Source organism: Lygodium microphyllum, chromosome 16 (genome assembly GCF_053477565.2).
Source record: "Lygodium microphyllum isolate KBCC chromosome 16, Lygodium_microphyllum_v1.1.10, whole genome shotgun sequence".
NCBI classification, from domain to species: Eukaryota; Viridiplantae; Streptophyta; class Polypodiopsida; order Schizaeales; family Lygodiaceae; genus Lygodium; species Lygodium microphyllum.
In genome coordinates this window covers 84718825-84739588 of record NC_141150.1, presented here as the reverse complement: position 1 = coordinate 84739588, position 20764 = coordinate 84718825, and positions in this window count along the sequence as shown.

Sequence of the window (20764 nt, the reverse complement as noted above, 5' to 3'; positions counted from 1 at the left end):
CCTGAACTTGTTGATATCCAGGCATCACTGTTAGAGGAGGAAAAGAAGCTAAAAACTAAGGAAGAACCAAGCATCTCTAGAGATGAACATGCATTATATGTTGGCAACAGGTACAAAGGCAAGAGGGATCAACTCTTTTGTGACTTCTACAAAAGGACCGAACACATTGAGAAGTTCTGCCAAGCCAAAAAGAGGTCCCAAAAGGCCTATCTAGTTGCAGTCAAAGAAGAAGAAGAAAATGGACCAAAGAAAGAAGAAGAAGAAGAAGACCACCACGAGAAGGACAAACCTCATCACTCCTTCTATTCAGATAGACTTTTTTAGCTTTGTATTTCCTAGCCCTAATGCTTCAGACCTAAACTTGTAAACTCCTCAGTTAGCCTTCTACTACAGCCTCTGTACACTTTGTGAGGCCCCTGCTACAGCCTCTAGATGACCACCATGTTTGTGGTATCCATACTTAGCCTTTTCTGCGATAGCCTCTGGTGTTTTGCCTTGTTTATGGTGTGCCAACACTTTACAAGTGTTGCTCTCACTAAAGCCTCTACACACTTTGTTCTTCTGATTGTGATTGAGGAGGGGTGTTGAGATATTTTGCAATCATACCTACTTCAATCCCTTTGTAAGGAGCAGTGAGGGCTCAGGACAAGAATCCCATATGCACAATTAAAAAAAAGTGCCACCACTCAATTCCTATAAAGCATTGTACTTGCACTCTTTTTCTAATGCAATGATAGTACTCTTTTCTTTTCAGTGAAGTGTCTATGTAACTATACACATACAATATTTGAAACGAGTATTTACGAGGCACCTATCAAGGTAAATTGTTATATAATTATATATGGTTTAGGATCATTTCCTTTTATATTAGAGAGGTACTATCTTAGAAATACAAGAGTGATATAAGACTTGATAACAATATACGAAAAATGTAGAGTGCTAAGAATATTTTAAATGACAATAAGAAAGAAATTCACTCAAGATGATATAGAAGAGAAAAGGGATTTGTAAAGTTCAAGAGAAGAAGAAAAAGAAGATCAAAGCTCTGAGATCAAGAACCCCGATGTTTTTAGATATGCTCAATGTCGCACCCTTGTAAGGTGCCACCAAAGGTCCATGGTGCTCTAAGATGTAACGTCCCCATTATGAGGGGAAGCCATGTGTGAGCATAGACATTTGTTGGGTCTTGACTTGTATATCAGATGAGGTATATATGATTAGATGGAAAAAAGGTGACATTTGTGGATCTAGCCTTTGGGTTAGATACAGTAGTTATGATGGTAGCAACTGGAGGCACAATCCATCGAGTTGCCAGGTAGGTGTGGGAGTTATCAGGGACCCCTATTTTGGGATCTAGGGACCGCCAAAGTGGTCCTTCGCTGGGGGGATCTTAGGGGGGTCAACAAGCCCCTTGACAAGGATCAGAGAGTAGCACCCTTGGCCCCTTGGCCCAACCTTAAAGAAAATATTTCTTGGAATATTCCCTAGCCGACTAATGAATGTTCATAATATGGTTGGACATGCCGACTAGACTACAAGCAAAGCCCCTCAAAAGCCATCATCAATCTATCTTTCACCCAATGAGAGTTCTTCCAGCTATCCTTAAGGCCTTTGTCTATCATTTGTTTGGATCACCATCTAAGCCTCATAGTGAAAGCACAAGGATGACTAAATCTATCTTTGTATCAATTGGTTTGAAATTAAAGTACTTTTTTTATTCTCATAGTTGTTGTATGGTCTCTACTCCTTGCTAATATTTTGTTTATTACGTCGTGTAGTTTCTGCATGGTAGGGGGCTGTAAGAAGTAAAGAGTTCTTGAGAGGCAAGGGCTTCAATATGAAAGATAAGAAATTTCATTTGCTACATCAGGTAGTGGTGCTGGCACATCAAGTGGTAGTGGTATTGTATCGATAATTCAAACACTTAGGATTGGTCCACCAGCCTTCAATGAAGGCAAGTTAGATGGTAGAAACTACACTTTGTGAAAGTTTAAAATTACAACTATCATTGATTCTTATAAGCTTCTTAAGATAATGATGAGGGCATACCCAACACCCCAACCCATCCCTGGCCCATCAAATTTGAGTATCATGATTCCTCCAAATATAGATGCATTGTGTGACTTAGTTACACAGTATTCTAACTTTATTTTGACCTTGATTCAGCATACAACCAAGGCATCAAAAGCTTGAAACATAATGAGGAGAAAATAGAAAACGCAAAATCAAGCATAGATTTAAAACTTGGAGACTCAACTAGTAGTAGAGAAGTTTGCTAAAGGAGAGATAGATGAAGCATTCATCATTGTGATCAAGAATTTATGTGACTAGATGGTTGATGTTAGGATATAAAAGACTAGTGAGGAGCTAGATTAGAGATGTCTTCAAATTTTCCCACTAAAGTTTAATGGACGAATAACTACCCTAAACACTCAAGTGAGATTCCAAGCTTTGATGTTTAAGGAGTTTTGTACACTACAAATGGAGGAGGAGTTGCAGGTAAAAGCTTACGAGAAGATAGCAATAGTGGAGATGCTGCATTATCTACAAATGAAAGGCAAAGGTGATTTCTCTACGAATGGTGACAAAAAGAAGAAGGGTGGAAAGAAAAAGGTGTTGCATTTTCTATGAACATGAAAAGAAAAGATTATTTCTCTACGAATGGTGACAAAAAGAAGAAGTGTGGTAAAAAAAAATTTCAAGAAGAGTGCTTCTACTACAAGAAGTAAGGATATGCGATTGTAGATTGCGTGTTAATAAGGCAGATGAAAAGAATAGTACCCTGAAGAGTAAAGGAAAGGAGAGAAGTCAATATGGCTGAACAAGAGTTGGATTTATTCATGGCAAGCATTGAGAAAGTTTGTTCCTTTAGTGCAAGAAATATCTACCATTGACTGATGGGTATTGGATAGTTGTGTCTCTTGTTGCATGACCAATAAGAAAGGTCTGATAGTTCTATAATGCCTTTGCAAGAATCCATTACTATGACTCTTGGAAATAATGCAAAATGTCCTACTAAGGATACAGGTACTTTTTCCTTTATTTTTCAAATGGTGATTTCAAAAATCCTTCATTGGCCATGAGGTGAGGTTCATTAAGACAAGTGTAAAAATCATTTACAGTTCTAGCAAAGCTATTGGCAAAGAAGAAATAAGGAACAACATGTATTAGCTCAGTTCTCTTACAGCCAGTGTTGGTGTGGGTGCAAGTAAGCCTCGGTATGAAAGATTTGGTCACATTGATTTTGCAGTGTTAAAAGAGATGCTTAAGCAATGTATGATTGCTCACCTACTCGCACTAGCTGAAATAAAGGACAAGAAAGCAAGATTATAGTGAGGGATCCTCTAGAGTTAGTGCATGCTGACTTGTATGGTAAAAGGCCTACACATGCATAATTTGGGAGGATCCTCTTGTTTTATGTTGATTGTTGACGACAATAGTAAGAAGATGTGGGTGTAAATCCTTCGTGATAAGGCTCAAGATTTTGGTAAGTTGAAAGGATGTCTAAAACTTGTTGAGAATGAATAGGAAAAGTGTGAAGAAGTTTAAAATAGATGGTGGTGCTGAGCTCAAATCAAAGGAGCTTGAAGTCTTGATCACGTATTAAACATGTTCAAATCCAGTATCACTATGTGCGTGACTTGATCGAGGATGGGATAGTAGAGGTCATCTACTATCCAAGGAAGGATAATGGAGCATATATCTTCATCAAAGCTCTTATACAAAGGATCTGCTTCGAGCTTATCTTTAGAGACTCACCATTAGGCTGAGGATGTAGTTCAAGGACATTGAGGGGGGATATTAGATATCCTCAATGGCTAACCTTCGTAAGGTGCCACATCAATGGTCCATGATAGTCTAAGTTGTAAGGCCCTCATTATAGGGAGAAGCCATGTGTGAGCATGAATATTGGTTGGGTCTCAACTTGTATTTTAGATAAGGTCAATGTGGTTGGATGGCAAAAAGGTGACCTTTGTGGATCTAGCCTTTGGGTTTGATAGAGTACTTATGCTAGTAGCAACTAGAGTCATAATGTATTGAGTTGTGGGGTGTGGAACTTATCAAGACCCTTATTTTGGGGTGTCAAGGTAGTGCCCCTAGTCCGCGGCCGTCGACAGTCCAGGGAATATTCCCTCACTAACTAGGGGAGGTTCATAATATAATTAGAGAGGCTGATCAGACTATTCTCTCAAGCTATAAAAGGAAGATCCTTCCAAAGCTATCATCAATCTATCTTTCAACTAGTTCGAGTTCTTCTAGCTATCCTTAAGCTCTTCGCCTATTATCGATATAGATCACCATCTATGCTTCAAAGTAGAAGCACATGGGTGGATAGAACCATCTTCGTATTAGTTTGTTTGAACTTAAAGCAGTTTTTATTCTCCTTATAGTTGTTATGTGTTCTCTACTCATTGCTCAAACTCTGCCCGTTGTGCCATGTAATTTCTACATATGTTTCACCCCTTGCTGTAGAAATAAAATTGAAGTATGAAATCAAAGGACGAGGAAGTGGGTAAAGTTGAGGTCTCTCTAATGATATAGAGAAGAGGGATAAATGTAATTGAGAAATAGAAGATGATAATAAAAGTATGGAAGGTGATTAGCTTGGCAAAGTTGAGCTCTCTCTAATGATAGAGAGAAGAGGGATAAGCATAATTAAGAAATCAATGAAAACGTATGTTGAAAGAGATAGGAAGTTAGATTCCAACAGAAGATAATAGAGGTCTTCTGCTTTTATTTAAGAGATGAGAAAGAAATCTCCAAACTTTTAAAGTAAGAGATGAAAAAGAAAAGCAAGAGATTAAATTATATGGAAATCTGAGAAGAAGAGAGTCAATTGGAAGAGAATATAAATCCTTTTATCACAGTGGACTCACTATAAAGTTGGAAAAAGAAAGCTTAGAATGTAAGCAAGAGAGAATCGTTTAAAAAAGAATGTTCAGTTAATAGTTCTTAGTACATGTATAAAGTTAATGTTCGTGCTACTCAGGTAAGTTTCATAACCTTCTTTTTGGGATTTGGACTTAAGGAACATCGAGGTCTCTTGGTAAGAAAAATTTATGAATGTTTATAGTTTACTTAGTTATTTAAAAATACCTTTGATGTTCTTAAATATTTACATAATTATTGGATTTAATAATTAAACCTTGGGTGAGCATGTGGAAAGTGGCAAGCCCAATCTTAATTACTAACTCTTATGGATGGGTGGACACACTCAATCAAGTAACTTCTCAATCAAAGAAATTTTAGGAAGAATCATAGGAGCATAATCACCTTTAGTAGGATAGAACCCAGGCTAATACTATCTTAGGGGAGTGAGCTGAAATAATGCTAGGTTAATGGATGCAACTACCCCTCTCTAGAATTAAGTAATTTTTGGCTACTTGCATATTTCATTGGTTGCAAAGTGACAAATCTTAGATGGGTATTAGAATACTATGAGGATGACTCTCTAGGCTTTCTTTATAGACCATGTTTTCGCTAAGTTTGTTCTTCAACATAGTTGCAAACCTTTCAAGTAAGTTGCATGTTTCTCCTAAGGAGATTCCCTTGGATTCTCTAAAAAAACTTAAGAGAATGACTCATTTTTAAAAATTGGGTAAAAAATAACATATAAGTTTCTAATAATTTTAATTTTGTGCATTTCAAAATAAAAACTACTATGACACAAGGATGTTGATTTATAAACTAGATCATTTTTAAAGGATTTTTTTTCTAGGCAAGGTAGTATCTTAATATCATAAAGTTTATATAGCATAAATTTATATTTTTTCTAGAAATTAATAATAAATTAGGCATGATACATTATAATTATCTCAAAACCTAAAAAATTAATTAGAAAAATTTTGATACTTAATTGACAAGAAATTTATTCATATATATCAATCTTGTATGAAAAAATGTGAAAATAACAATTTTCAAATGCTAATATGGGTTAATAACTTCATATGCAAGAAGAGGTGTCCAACTTCTCATGGGTACTCAATAAATCTAACAATTTGCATTGTCCAAGAATGCATAATTTGATGTCAAAGAGCTAGATGGAGACTCTTGAGTTTTACATGTCTGTGGATGCTCTTTAGGTTTTCATTTTATACATGAGGACTTTGATGGAGACTCTTGAGTTTTACATGTCAGTGGATCCTCTTTAGGTTTTCATTTTATACATGAGGACTTTGAAGGTAGAGCATGTTTTTGTTCAACACCTAAGGGTCCCTAGCTCCTTCATTATTATTTTGCCTCAATGCTTGTGCGGTCTTACTTTGTTCAGTAGAAGCATCACATGGGAAAAATGCTATCTTGCTTGGGGTTTGATACGTTAATGTGTTACCCAATTTGCTACCACTATCTCTCTTGCCACCAATTTCAATTTTGCTACTCTTCTTTGTCATGGTAGAGAGGGGAGGAGAATCAAATGGACCGGAGATATCCTATTTAAGAGTATACTCCCATGTTCTCTTTGACTTCTTGCTACTTTCTTCTTGACTCCTCTCTGGGACAAAAATGATTTAAAATTAGTGCAATAATTGCTCAATGTCTCTATTGTCCTTTGTCCATGGATGTGCTAGATGGGTACCTCACCTCTTTTGCAAGAAAATTTTTGAGAGATAGAGTTCTTGTGGTGGTCCTCTTTTCTAAGGCTTTTTAAAATGATCGTATTTTTTTACAATGTCAAGTAAGCTTCAAAATATCCTTAAAATATTCCATCTTACAAAAGGTCTCAACCTTTATTTTCTAAGGAGGCATCTTTCTTTCCCTCTTGAATGATGCACATATAAGTTCCCTACCATGTAATCAATTCAAATGTCTTCAAATGAGGTAAAATTTAGAGGCTATGTGCCAGATTCATATTAACACCCAACGTTGAAGGTTTCACAAGTAAAAATCCATATATGCTCTCTATCCATAGTGATAAGGCCCTTTGCAACCATAAGATGATTGTCTTTTTTAGAGATTTTTTTTTTGAAACCATTGGATGCTTTTCATGTAAGTGATACCAAGGGCAATGGAATGTCAGTCAGGCCCACATTTTCTTAAAAATGCCTCCCCGTCCAAAAATAGATTACCCATATACATACTGTCATCGTAGTTGCCCATGTTACTCTCAACATGCAGCTCGATCAGCGTTCCTATTGTTAGAGGTGAGAGTGCATGACCCCTGAGTTTTATAATTATAGAGGGGGTGAGACTCAGACTTAACTCCTCTACATAGCTTGTTCAAATCAACTAAAAGTTGCAGCCATTGAGATTAAGCTGTGCTATCAGCTTTGCAACTAATTGGTTACAATAAAAAAGGCAATCATCCCATGGCACATCCCTCCATATTTTGTCACCTATGGTGCTTCTAGGAGGGACATGTGAAGGGGAGACGCTTTTGCACATTCTCCCTTAGGTGAATAGTTATGATTTTTCTACATGAAATCTCACTTGCAACTCAATTTTTCTCATCCTACCAATAATAGAAGAGAATAGTTAGCCATTGAGTTATAGAGGGAGCATTTTACACATTGGAGATTGTGATCATCTCTCTTTTTGTCATCTTTTGGTACCCCCATAAAGGATTCAATATATTTTTATTTAAGAACTCAAGGAAACCTTCAATTGTATGAAGATGATGAGCTTATCGAGTCGAGTGTTTATGGGTAAGGAAGATCCAACGAAGTGGCTTGCACATTGTGAATGGTTTATGTTTATGAGTCACATGGTAACTCATGAAGAGAAGCTTTATGATTTTCGTCTAGTTATGCAGGGAGAAGTAAAGATTTGGTATGAAGCTTTGGATGATGCTGTGAAGCAAGATTGGGATAAACTAACAAGTTCTCTTGTATCACACTTTGCTCATCATGAAACAGCAATACAAGTTGATGAGAAGCTTCAACGTCTTCATCAAAATCCAAGAGAGGATTTCCAAAGTTTTCTACATCAATTTGAAGCTCTTTAGTTGAAGATAGGGAAGAATACTCATATTTAACATGAAAACAACCTCAAGCTTGACAAGTTTAAGGCTTGTCTTCACCAAACAGTTTGTGAAAAGGTGGAATTGGAAAAACCACATGTGCACGCCCAGAGCTCAGACATGAGGTCTACATTGTTGGAAACCTTATTTGCAACTCTCCTATGTCTGTTCGTGTCTTTGTACCAAGCCTAAGTAAAGAAAGTGGTTCTATGTTGCCTAGTCAAACATGGGATCTATATTCTTGGACACCTTCTCTCTGGCTCTCCTGTGTCTGTCTATGCCTTTGTGTTCACCCTATACTACGGGTCTCTATATAAAAGGGCCACCCTTTTTAGCGGGTCAGCCCCTACCCCATTATATGGGCGTCCTCTCCATTAAATGGGTCTATAGATTTGTATATAAGACTCCACTTCAATGCAAAATATCTCATCACTCTTCTCCTCGGACTTGTCTAGCCACTCCTTGATTTTTGAATCGATGACTATGGCATGAGACAAGTAACCTGTGCATCATGGTCATGCATCCTCTTACATCCTTGCATTGTTGCCTCCTAGCTATTCCTACAAGTGGCATCCATGGCTATGGTACTAGACAAGCATCTTTGAGGAGATCTATAGGATGAGAAGCTTTCTATCCACACTTGAGTTTTTTGGGTTGATGCGGAGTTATGAATATATCTACCCATCTAGGTCATTTTTCGAGTGCTCACCCATGGATTCCTCTTCTGTGAGTGTTGACCCACTTAATAGATAGTTGTAGGTGACAATGTAAGGATGAAAGAGGATGCACGCTAGGACAAATTGGTACCTTATCCAGTACCATAGCCATCGATCCCAAAGTCAATGAGTGGCTAGACAAATACCCTTCTGCATATGCCTTAACCTGCTCATGCATGTATGCCATGACTTGCTGTTACCCTGATGGGGTCCCTTCCCACCCGATCGTTCATTTTCCACCCACCCTTGGGGCTGTTCCCTTGCAGTTTTTCTTCATTCCCTAATTTTGAGGATCTGCCATGTGAATGCATCCTACATTTAGCAAAGTCCACATCCAACCTTATAGCCCTGTTCCTCTCTTTGAACTGACCATTTTTCCTTTTTACCTACCCCTGTTCCGGTGTACGGTTTTCGCGTTATTAATTTTTGAAGCATTTTGCGCAAATTAGCCGGTTTTCCATATGAATGCACTTTTCTTGCTTCGAAACCGTGATCTGACGTCATAGCCCTACCAAGCACTTTTCCCTTGACATTTTTCCTTTTTACGCCGTGTCATTTTGATGCACGGTTTGTCCAATATTAATTTTCCGGTTTTTTACAACTTTTTCGTGCGTCTTTTTGACATTTTTCCATGAGAACCTGCCCTGTGTGCCTCGGAATTCCAATTTGATTTGACAGCCGTGTCCCCGTGTCTTCCCCCACATTTTTCCTTTTTCCTCCCCCCTCTTTCGACTTCCGGATTTTTACTTATTAAATTTTCAGTGAGTTTTCAGGTGTATTTTTGGAGTTTTTCGCATGTGAACCCCTCCTACTTCCACCGGAACTGCGGTTTAACGTGATAACCCTGTGCCACTCCTTCCGGCGAACGGTTCGTTCGATATTAATTTCCGATCCCATTTTCGGGGTTGTTTTTTGGGTTTTCTCCACGTGAATGCGTCTTATCTTCGTCGGAATTATGTTTTGATGTGATAAGATTGTCGGGCACGTCTTTTTGCACAGTTTTCCTTTTTTTTGCACCTCATTCCGATGCACGGATCTTCTGATATTAATTTTTAATTGCGTTTTTTAATCCGTTTTTTTGTGTTTTTTGCACGTGAACGGCCTGTGTTTCTCCCGGAACCCCCGTTGTCTATTTTTCCTGTCATCCCCCTGCAGTCTTGTCCACTTTTTGTTTTTACGCCATTTCATTTTGACGTCTGGATTGGGAGATATTAGTTTTTCTTTATTTTTATGTGTTTTTGCGCGCCCGTCCCGCGCGTGAACGCGCCCGTTTTAAATTTTACGCATCTTAACGTGCCCCAATCTCATCCACGTGCCTCGTCCCCGCATCCGGGCGCCCTTTCAATTCCGTCACGGCAAATTTTTTTACCCCGCCCCGCGCACGCGCGCGGGACGGGGGTACGCCTCTCTTGCCTGGGCCCCCCGCCCATTTTCTCCCTTGGGCACCCCCCCTATGGACCCCCCTGCCCCATCCCTTGGGTACCCTAACCCATGGGCCCCTGCCCATACCCTCCCACCCTTTTCACCCCCCCATACCCTTACCTATCCCCCCCCCACCCTTCTCTCTCCCCGACCCTCCCCACCCCAACTACCTTTCCCTCTCCCTCTGTGTGTCCCCCCCTCCCTCCCTCCATCTCCATCTCCCTGCTCCTACCCTTCCCTCCTCCTCCTCTATTCCATTCTCCTCCCCTCCTTCTTCTCCTCCCTCTCCTCCCCTCCTTCTTCTCCTCCCTCTCCTCCCTTCCTCCTTCTCTCCTCCCTTCTCTCCTCCCTCACGACGCCCTCCTTCCCTTCCCTCTTCCCCTCGTCCTCTTCTGCAGTCGCCGGCGCCCTTCTTTGCCAGCCCTGCAGTGGTCGGCGCCCTCCCCTCGCCACCCTGCAGCCGTCGCCTCCAGGTGCGGGACGACGACGCCCTCTTGTGGCGTCCTGCAGCGCCGCCCTGCGCCGCCTCTGTGGACCGCTCTGCCTCTGCTCTAGCCTGCCGCCATCGCGCGACGTCAACCGCCCCGCCTATGCTCCAGCACGCCGTTGCCCGACGTCGATCGCCCGCCCCTGCTCGCCGTGCGAATGCCGTCGCAGCGCCCGTCGCAGCTGCCACGTGAGCCCCGCCGCCGCTCCACTGTGCAGCCTGCCGCCGTGACGACGTCAACCGCCCGCCTCTGCCACGACCTCCCGCTGCGTTGACCTCCTCCCACCCTGTCCGCCCTGCCACGTGCCCCCAGTTCAAACCCCTCCCCCCCCATTCCCCTAGCAACCACATCCACCCCCCATTTCCCTACCTTAGCCCTCATTCCCCCAGAACACACCCCTTCCCCCCCACCCCCCCCCCCCCCCCCCCCCCCCGCCCATACAAGCCCCCCTTCACACCCCCCATTAAGTACACACCTACCTCCTCTAAGCCCCCCTTCCCCCCAAAAACACACACCAACCCTCCCACCCCCATTACCCCACCCAAGCCCCCCATCACACACATAACCACACCCCCCCACCTAAACCCCCCTTCCCCCCTTGCAACCAAACCCAGCTACCCCATCTAAGCCCTTTCCCCCCACCATTCCACACACACACTCTACCTCCTGCAAGCCCTTGTTCCTCCCCACCATTACACCTCCACCTAACCCCCACCCGCGCCCACAAACACACACAACCCCCCTACCCCGCTGTAAGCCCCCTATTCTCCCGGAGCAGCTCACCACACCCAAACCTCCATAAACCCCCGTCCCACCTGCAGCCACCCTCGAGCCGTCGACACACGCGTAGGTATGTACGCACGAGTGCGTGATCGCGATTGCTTGTGCGTGTTCATGTGCGGGATCGTGTGCGGAAGATCATTAGCCGGTTGCTGACACGCAGCTGCCACGCAGCCTATTTCTGGGTATTTTCCCAGATTTTTAATTCAAACACCCGAAACCTTTCAACAAAAAAAAAACAAAACAAAACAAAACAAAACCATTGACAATTTAAAAAAAACATTAAAAGACACTTAAAATTTTGAAAAAAAATACAAAAAACTCTAGACACATTCCTACTATTTTTGCAACCAATTGCCTATTTTTTCTAACCTGTCAATTTCAAGAAAAAACTTCAACCTATTTTTTTTAAAAAATTCAACATTCTTTTAAAAATACTCAAAACCATGAAAAATTCTTTAAAAATGCTAAAAAAATTCCAAATTAATTTCCGAAAATTTCCTAAAACTTCCACTACCATTTTTACTTATTTTTGACATATTTTCTAAGATGAACAACTACTTCATGCAACACCTAAATTCATAAAAAAAAAATCAAAAACAAAAATAACATAAAAACTCATTTTTCATCCACATACCCACTAACTATCTAGGAAATAAAAATCCAGATATTTTTGGATTGAGGAGAGCGCATTCTTTGCATTTTCATACACCCACTACCAGGTATTTCCCTTTTTTTGTTATGTTTTTTAAAACAAAATAGTAATAATAATAATAATAATAACAAAAGCTCCCCAAAACCCACGGTTAATATAAAACTACAAAACTCCACCACGAAAACCAACCACAACAAACAAACGAAACCCATAATTAACATAAATGACACCTGACTACTACCATGGCACGCGCATTCGCGTTATATAACTACACCATATTTTTTTAATTAAAATAAACCCGCCGTTCACTTAGCACGCGCTACGTGCGCTACAGAGGCACTTTAATTTTTAATTAAAATGAACCCGCCATCACAAGAGCACGCGCTGGCAAAAAAGCGCTCCACATCACCTTAATTTGTAATCCATGAACTTCCATTTAGAGACCCAATCTGGGTATCGAAGTCCGGGATTCGAATTAACGCACCGTTTTCACCTAATAATTGGTAATTAAATTTATAATAAGGAACAGCCATTTTTTTGCTAAGGTTTATCACTTAATAAAAATTCACCCATTCTTAATAAATTATTAAAATCAACCCTTCATTAAATTAATTCCCCCTCACTGCACTTAATTCCCCTTTTTAATAAACCGTTTCGTGGGATGAGTATGTTGAGATATCGAGCTCCACTCGTGATACGCCAGGGTGACCGTTGTGTATTTATGTCACCGACTTGTCAGTTGCAGATGCGGTTGGTACACCGCCCCTGAATAATAGCTACATGATAGCTATCCTTATCTACTCTAATTCGTGGCTCAGTTAGTATGCCACCTTAGTTAGTTGAGTTTGGTTTTGAGACCCATATCTAGGGTTCTTCTATTTCTTTGTACTTGAGTTCTTTTGGCTTACACAACTAAGAAGAGGAAAACTGTTTTCAGCCTCCACCCTTGTGTGTATTCCCCCATTGTGCAAGCAAGAAAGCTACAAGTGAGACTCCTTCCTTCTCTCCCACAATCTTGACATGGTATCAGAGCCTTGTTCGTGGTAAGGAGCTCAAGAAAGCAAGCCAAGCTCGCGGTGTTCTGGTAAGAGGAGCAGTGTTGCTTTCATTTTCTGTTTTGGGAGCAGATCTCTGCAGGTAGCACAGCCGGAAAGTGCAGGAGTGCATTGTCTCAGGTTGAGACGCCCTTCGCGGTGAAGCAAGAGGGCAGTATATGCTGCGGGAAATGGCTTTAGCCCTCGGCGACCTTATTTTTTTGATTTGAGGCCATTTCGGGGCCTGTTTTGGAGGCGGAAGTTTTCTGCACGCACTCAGAAAAAAGCCCAGTTTTATGCTGTGCAGCCACTGTTCTACAGGTCGGTGAAAAGTTACTGTAGAAATTGCATCGTATGCTTATGTGCAGAGACATTGGGAGTTACAAAATCATCCCTGTTGCTTGTTGATGCAAAATCGTCACTAGGAAGTGACTGTGTGGTCAAATACCACTTTCGCCAGTTTTGCAGATTTGCCCTTGTGAGAGTGAAGCTGTGTTTTTTGCAGTGACAGAATTTTTTGCAGTGTTCTGTAATGGCGTCTGATTCTCTTTCACAGATTGTCACTGAAAAGCTTGACAAGAACAACTTCCAAGCATGGAAGTTTAGAATGACGAATTTCCTTATGGGAAAAGGATATTGGGAATTTGTTGCAGGAAATGAAGAAGAACCAGTTCTTCCTGATGTTCCCAATCAACAGCAAATGCAGGCATTCAAAGCATGGCATGAGAGAGCCAGGAAAGTTATGTACTGGCTGTCTATCAGTATTTCAGACTCTATGATTGTGCATATTCAGGATGCAAGTACGCCAAAGGAGGCATGGGATACTCTGTCAAAAATGTATAGTACAAATACGCAAGCCAGGAAAATGCAGCTCAAGCAAGAGTTGCATAACGTGCAAAGAGAAAGTATGAGCATCAATGACTACCACATGAAGGTGAAGAAGATTGCAGATGCACTTGCTTCCATTGGGTCGCCAGTGGAAGATGATGATTTAGTTTCTGTGACCTTGAATGGTCTAGGAAAGGATTACGCGCAGTTTCCGACATCCATTTCCGTCCGTGAAAGATTTCCTGATTTTGAGGAGTTGATTGCTCTTCTAATTTCTGAGGAGCAGAGAAATGGTGGTGCGTCTTCTTCAGGAGGAACTTTAAAGGAAGCTGTCTTCTACTCAAATGCTGGAAGAGGTAGAGGCAGAGGTAGAGGAGGCCGATTTGGAGGCCGTGGTAGAAATCAGAATATGCAGCAAACTCAAGAAAACCAGTCCTATGGAGGAGGACGTGGTAACTCTAGAGGCAGGGGGAGCCAAAGAGGTCGTGGTGGATGGCAAAGAGGCCAAAATGCAAACAGTAATGTTGAATGCTACTATTGTGGTAAAATGGGTCATATGGCTAAAGACTGCTATAAAAAGCAGAATGACATCATGAATGGAAAACTGTAACAAGGAAATTATGCATCTTCTAGTAGACAGGGTGATGACAGAAATGAGCATTTGTTTATGGTGCAGCACATGAACAATTCTGTAACAAGTGCAGAAGAAAGCAATGATGTGTGGTATGTTGACTCAGGTGCATCAAACCACATGACAGGTCATGCAGAATGGATGGAGGATGCAAGGAAAATGGAAAAACCAGGATTTGTGGAGACTGGTGATGATACTGCACATCCGATTGTGCAGATTGGAAAAATTCCTTTGTCTATGCAGGATGGGAAAAAGAAATACCTGTCCGATGTATTTCATGTCCCGAATATCACCAAGAATCTGGTTTCTGTTGGTCAAATGGTTGAGCAGGGCTTGCAGGTCAGATTTAATCCTCATGGATGCTTTGTTGAGGATATGAAAAATAAAGGTCGTGTGATAGCAAAAGGAAAGAAGAAGGGCAGAATGTTTACATTGGATGCAGACATGTCTGAATTGAGTGCAGCAATGTTTGCACATGGGACGGTGTAGTTGCAGATATTGATATCTGGCATAAACGCATTGGTCATGTTAATGTACAGCGACTTAAATCAATGCAGGCCCAAAATATTGTTGCAGGTTTGCCGAAATTCAAGGTTGCAGAAATGCATAAGGTATGTGAAGCCTGTCAGTTTGGAAAACAGGCAAGGAAACCATTTCCTAGACATGTTCAAGAGAGTGAGAAGCCATTGGAATTAATCCACTCTGATGTGTGGACTACTAAAGCTGCATCTCTTGGAGGCTGTCATTATTTTGTCACTTTTATTGATGACTATAGCAGAAAAGTTTGGGTGTATTTTATGAAAAAGAAAAGTGAAGTTTTTGGGCATTTCAAAACCCTTAAAGCTATGGCTGAAAAAGAAACAGGTCTGCAAATAAAATGCCTAAGGTCAGATGGAGGGGGAGAGTACCTCTCAAATGAGTTTGCAAAGTTCTTACAGGAGCATGGCATAAAGCAGCAATATTCATGCAGTTATACCCCACAACAAAATGGAATTGCAGAAAGGAAAAACAGGCATATTGGAGAGGTATCTCGTGCCATGCTCAATGAAAAAGACTTGCCAGATTTTTATTGGGCTGAAGCAGTTGCTACAGCAGTCTATATAATGAACAGGACTCCCACTGCAGCAATACATGGGATGACTCCAGAGGAGAGGTATACTGGTAGGAAACCAGATATTTCTCATTTGAAAATTTTTGGTTGCATTGCCTATGTACATGTGCCAGATGAGTTGAGATCCAAGTTGGATCCAAAAGCTGAGAAGTGCATCTTTATTGGTTACTCTCTGCAGCAAAAAGGGTATAGATGCTATAACCCTTCTACTCGTAAGTTTACAGTGAGCAGAGATATTGTTTTTGATGAGATGAGTAGCTGGTATAAACTAGTAAATGTGATTGATGATGTTGATGCACAAAATGGTAATGCTGCACAGAATTCACAGCAGCACTCACAAAATATTAGTGGACCTGGAGCGTCCTCTAGCAGTGGTTCACATTCTTCGCCGTGGACAGGCAGATTGAGATCAGGAGAATCTTCTCAAAGCAATGCAGATAGTGGTATGCAGGTATCACGAAAAGGAAAAGAGAAGGTTGATCAGCCCATGGTTGATGTGAATGCAGGTCACTCTTATGTGGATGGTGAATCCAGTGGCTCAGAACAGAGCATTGATGATGAGTTGGGTATTCCTTCTATTGTTACACCTGGAGTAAGGAAGACCAGGGATGTTTTGAGAGCACCTGGGAGTGAACCTACTTTGCGCAGGTCTACGAGAGCTAGGTATCCTGTGGATAGGCTGAAATATGATGGATTTACAGCCATTCACTATGCATATATGGTCAAAGTGATACAGGAACTAGAACCCACTTCTTTTGAGCAAGCCATGGGAAAAGAAAAATGGGAGAAAGCCATGGATGAAGAAATGGATGCCTTGGAAGCAAATGCTACATGGGAATTGGTACCTTTGCCTAAAGGTAAAAATGCAATTGGCTGTAAGTGGGTTTATAAGGTGAAGCACAATGCGGATGGTTTTGTGAATAGATACAAGGCAAGATTAGTAGTCAAGGGGTATGCACAAACATATGGCATTGACTATGAAGAAACATTCAGTCCGGTTGCAAGGATGGCAACCGTAAGAGCAGTCATTGCTATGGCTGCATCAAAGGGATGGTCTTTACATCAGATGGATGTAAAGAATGCCTTCTTGCATGGTGATTTACAAGAAGAGGTCTATATGGAGCAGCCACCAGGTTATGTGCATGCTGTTCATCCTGAGTTTGTTTGCAGGTTGAAGAAAGCTTTGTATGGCTTGAAGCAAGCACCTAGAGCATGGTCTGACAAGATAGGACAGTATCTTGTCACTATTGGCTTTCAGATTTCGAAGGCAGATTTCTCACTTTATGTGAGAAAAACAGAGAAAGGTATTATGCTACTTGTCATTTATGTTGATGATTTGATTATGACAGGTGACAGTGATGAAGATATCCTTCATGTGAAAATGCTATTGAAGCAGAAGTTTGAGATGAAGGATTTGGGAGAGCTGCGTTATTTCTTGGGCATTGAGGTGATTAGATCACCAAGTGGGATACAGCTCTTGCAGAGGCAGTATGGATTGGACATGCTGTCCAAATATGGGATGACAGGCTGTAAGCCTATTTCAGTTCCTTTGGAGCAGAATGTGAAGCTGAGCGCAGATGCAGGTGAGCTTCTGGAAGACCCTACTATGTACAGACGCATAGTAGGAAGCTTGATTTATATGACTATTACCAGGCCAGATTTGAGCTATGCTGTTGGATTGGTAAGTCAGTTTATGCAGGCTCCAAGGAAATCGCATTTGGATGCGGCTAGACGCATACTCAGGTATGTGAAGTCCACATTGCAGTATGGGCTATTTTATGAGACTGGGGTTTAGATACAGCTGCATGGATACACTGATGCTGATTGGGCTGGTAGTATTTCTGATAGAAGATCTACTAGTGGATATGTGTTCTCTTTTGGGAGTGCTGCAGTCACTTGGAGCAGCAAGAAACAGCCTACAATTGCCTTGTCGAGCACAGAGGCTGAGTACAGGGGTGCAGCAATGGCTGCATGTGAGGTAGCTTGGTTGCATAAGCTACTTTATGATATGCATCAGCCTACAGATGGGCCAGTTGTCATTTATTGTGACAACATGAGTAGTATACACTTGGCAAATAACCCAGTCTATCATGCTAGAACAAAGCACATTGAGGTGCATTATCACTATGTGTGAGAGAGGGTTTTACTAGGTCTTATTGATCTAGTTTATGTCAGCACAGAGGATCAGGTAGCTGACATATTCACGAAGGCATTGGGCGCAGAGAAGCTGCGCAAGTTCAGAGACCTGCTTGATGTGCAGGAATTGGGATTGAGCTCGAGGGGGAGTGTTGAGATATCGAGCTCCACTCGTGATACGCCAGGGTGACCGTCGTGTATTTATGTCACCGACTTGTCAGTTGCAGATGCGGTTGGTACACCGCCCCTGAATAATAGCTACATGATAGCTATCCTTATCTACTCTAATTCGTGGCTCAGTTAGTATGCCACCTTAGTTAGTTGAGTTTGGTTTTGAGACCCATATCTAGGGTTCTTCTATTTCTTTGTACTTGAGTTCTTTTGGCTTACACAACTAAGAAGAGGAAAACTGTTTTCAGCCTCCACCCTTGTGTGTATTCCCCCATTGTGCAAGCAAGAAAGCTACAAGTGAGACTCCTTCCTTCTCTCCCACAATCTTGACAGAGTATGCGCAGTCATTGGAGTTATTTCCATGGTTAACCACTGGTTTATCAACGATGTAGTCTTGATATGTGTCGGATGTGGTATTGTTTTGGTTTCCTGTCTTTGATACGGTTACGGGTACGGTATGCAGTTTTTTCTTTCATTGCCTGATACGGGGTTCTGGGTGTTTGTCTGATGCATAGCATGAAGCTTTCGGTCGCATTTGTCTCAAGGTCATGTCGAATTTTTTCTAGGCTGTGGTTTGCTTGAGGTTAGTTGGTTGAGTCATGTTTTATTATTTTGGTTATTCTCTTATCCTTGGATTTTTGTCTGTTGCTTTGCAGGCATTCTCCTTGATTGTCTGTGTTTGTGGTGTGTGTGTAACCATCTGAATGGTGTCTTCTCATGCTCCTCCGCCTATCCAGTACGTCCCATTAGTTAGTAGGGATTACTCTTCCCTACTTACTTTTGAGCCTCTCACGAAGGCAGGACTCGCTGCTTTTGTGGCTACCTCCTTTCCATTGCTTCCAGAGGATCCGTCGTTATGTGATGAGTTTCTGGCCTCCTACAGCAAGAAGACAGGACTAGTCCAGGGAATTTCTATGACTTTGACACCTCAAGGCTTAGGGAAGGCTCTGTCTCTTCCCTCCAAAGGTGAACCTTTTGTTACCACTCGTCAGCTTTTCTCTAATGAAGAGATTCTGAAGCTGTTGCAAAAGCAGACAAGGGAAATGCTGGATGTTAAGAAGGTGATCAACTCTTCAGGAGTTTCCTTTTCCATGATCACTGATCCCATATGGAAGACGATCTGTCAGTTTCTCCAGGACAGGTTTATGCCTGCCAAAACGCCATCCCAGTACTTGTCCAAAGAGCTTTTTACAGCTTCCAAGATGGTGTTGAAAGGAGTTGCTATTGATTGGAGCACTTACCTCCTCACTAAAATGGATCAACATTTCGTCAAAGTCACCAGGGGTAATGTTACCAATGTCACATATGGATCATATTTGTCTGCCTTCTTGACCTATTCAGGTTTACCGAAGACTCTGCCTCCACCTCCTCCATCAGATCCCGTACCTCCTCCTCCACCTTCAGATGAGTCCGAACCCATTGACATAGAGGATGATGATTCTCCGCCTCCCCTGGTCATCCAGCGCAAATGCTTGAAGAGGGTAGCGGATAAAGCTCCTTCCATACTTCCTTCAGTGCCCATTCCTGCTACCTCTGGCAGTGATCTTCCTGGGTATCTCACTTGTAATAACCTGTTCAGAGCACATCGAGAAGGATCATTGGACATATCAGTTCCCTCACTGAACAGTCTAGTCTCAGGAGATGCAATTCCTTTCCTCTGTAAAGATATTCAGAGTTCCATTGAGTTGTCAGTGACAGCCTGTGTTCAACAGCTGTACGCGTCTTTTTATGAAGAACTCATGCAGTCTAAGGACCAGTTGCATAAGGCAACATCCGAGTTAGCTTCTGCTAAGGATACCCTAGCAGATTTGTTTAAGCAAATGGAACAACAAACCCAACTGGTTGCCACCCAAAGCGATGAGATCTCTTCTTTGAAGATCCAGTTACTAGAGGCTCAATCCCAGGTTACTAGCCTTTCAGAGGAGAAGGAGAGGATGTCCAGAGAAGCAAAGGAGTTTCAAGCTATCTTAGATGACAAACTTTCAGCTTTACAGATTGCTAATGACACAGTGGTCTCCCAAGCCTCTCAAACCCAGCAGTTGCAAGATCAAGTGGCAAAATCCCACTCTGTTCCTCCAAGCCCTAATGTTCCATTGATTCCTTCTCTTTCACAGCAGGACTTGGCTGCTCTTCAGAGACAGGCTACTTTGTGTCCTCTATTCCAAGATAAAGTGGAAAGATTGCAGTCCAGAATGGACTTCTTATGGTCTACATTTGAGCAGTTTCAGGAATATGTTCCACCAGACCATTCTTTCTTTGTCCACTACCACTTACAAAAGTTGGTCTTCTACATGAAGCTTTCCACGATGGATTTACCTCTTCCAGAGGATGGATGGAGTGGGGCTTGGTCTGCTGAGTTGCTGACAGAGGTAGTAAGGATGGTGTTTGAAGATTCTGTCATGCCAGATACCATGTTGATGTCCTACATGTATCTACGAGGAGACTTGTTAATTCCAGATGAGGTGGATATGGCATGGTATGTGGGGGATGTGGTCTTACAGGCTGTTTTGTATGTCAACCATTTGGAATTGCGCATAGCTGACATGTTCCAGAGTTACTCCTCCAAAGTGGCTGATTGTCATGATAATTCGTGGCATCCCATGATTGATTCTGTGGTCCTGAATCAAAGACAAAACACAGCTCCTATCTCTGCCCAGAGTACTAATCAACTGAGGATGGATCTCTTAGCCTATCTTTCAAAACATAATCCATTTGATGCTTCCTTCTTTGATGCCTATCATCGACGATCTCTCTTAGGACCTTCTGTTCCTACCCTCCTCTATTACCAACAAATGGCTCACCGCTATGCTATATATCTTTCCCTTTGTCAATCTA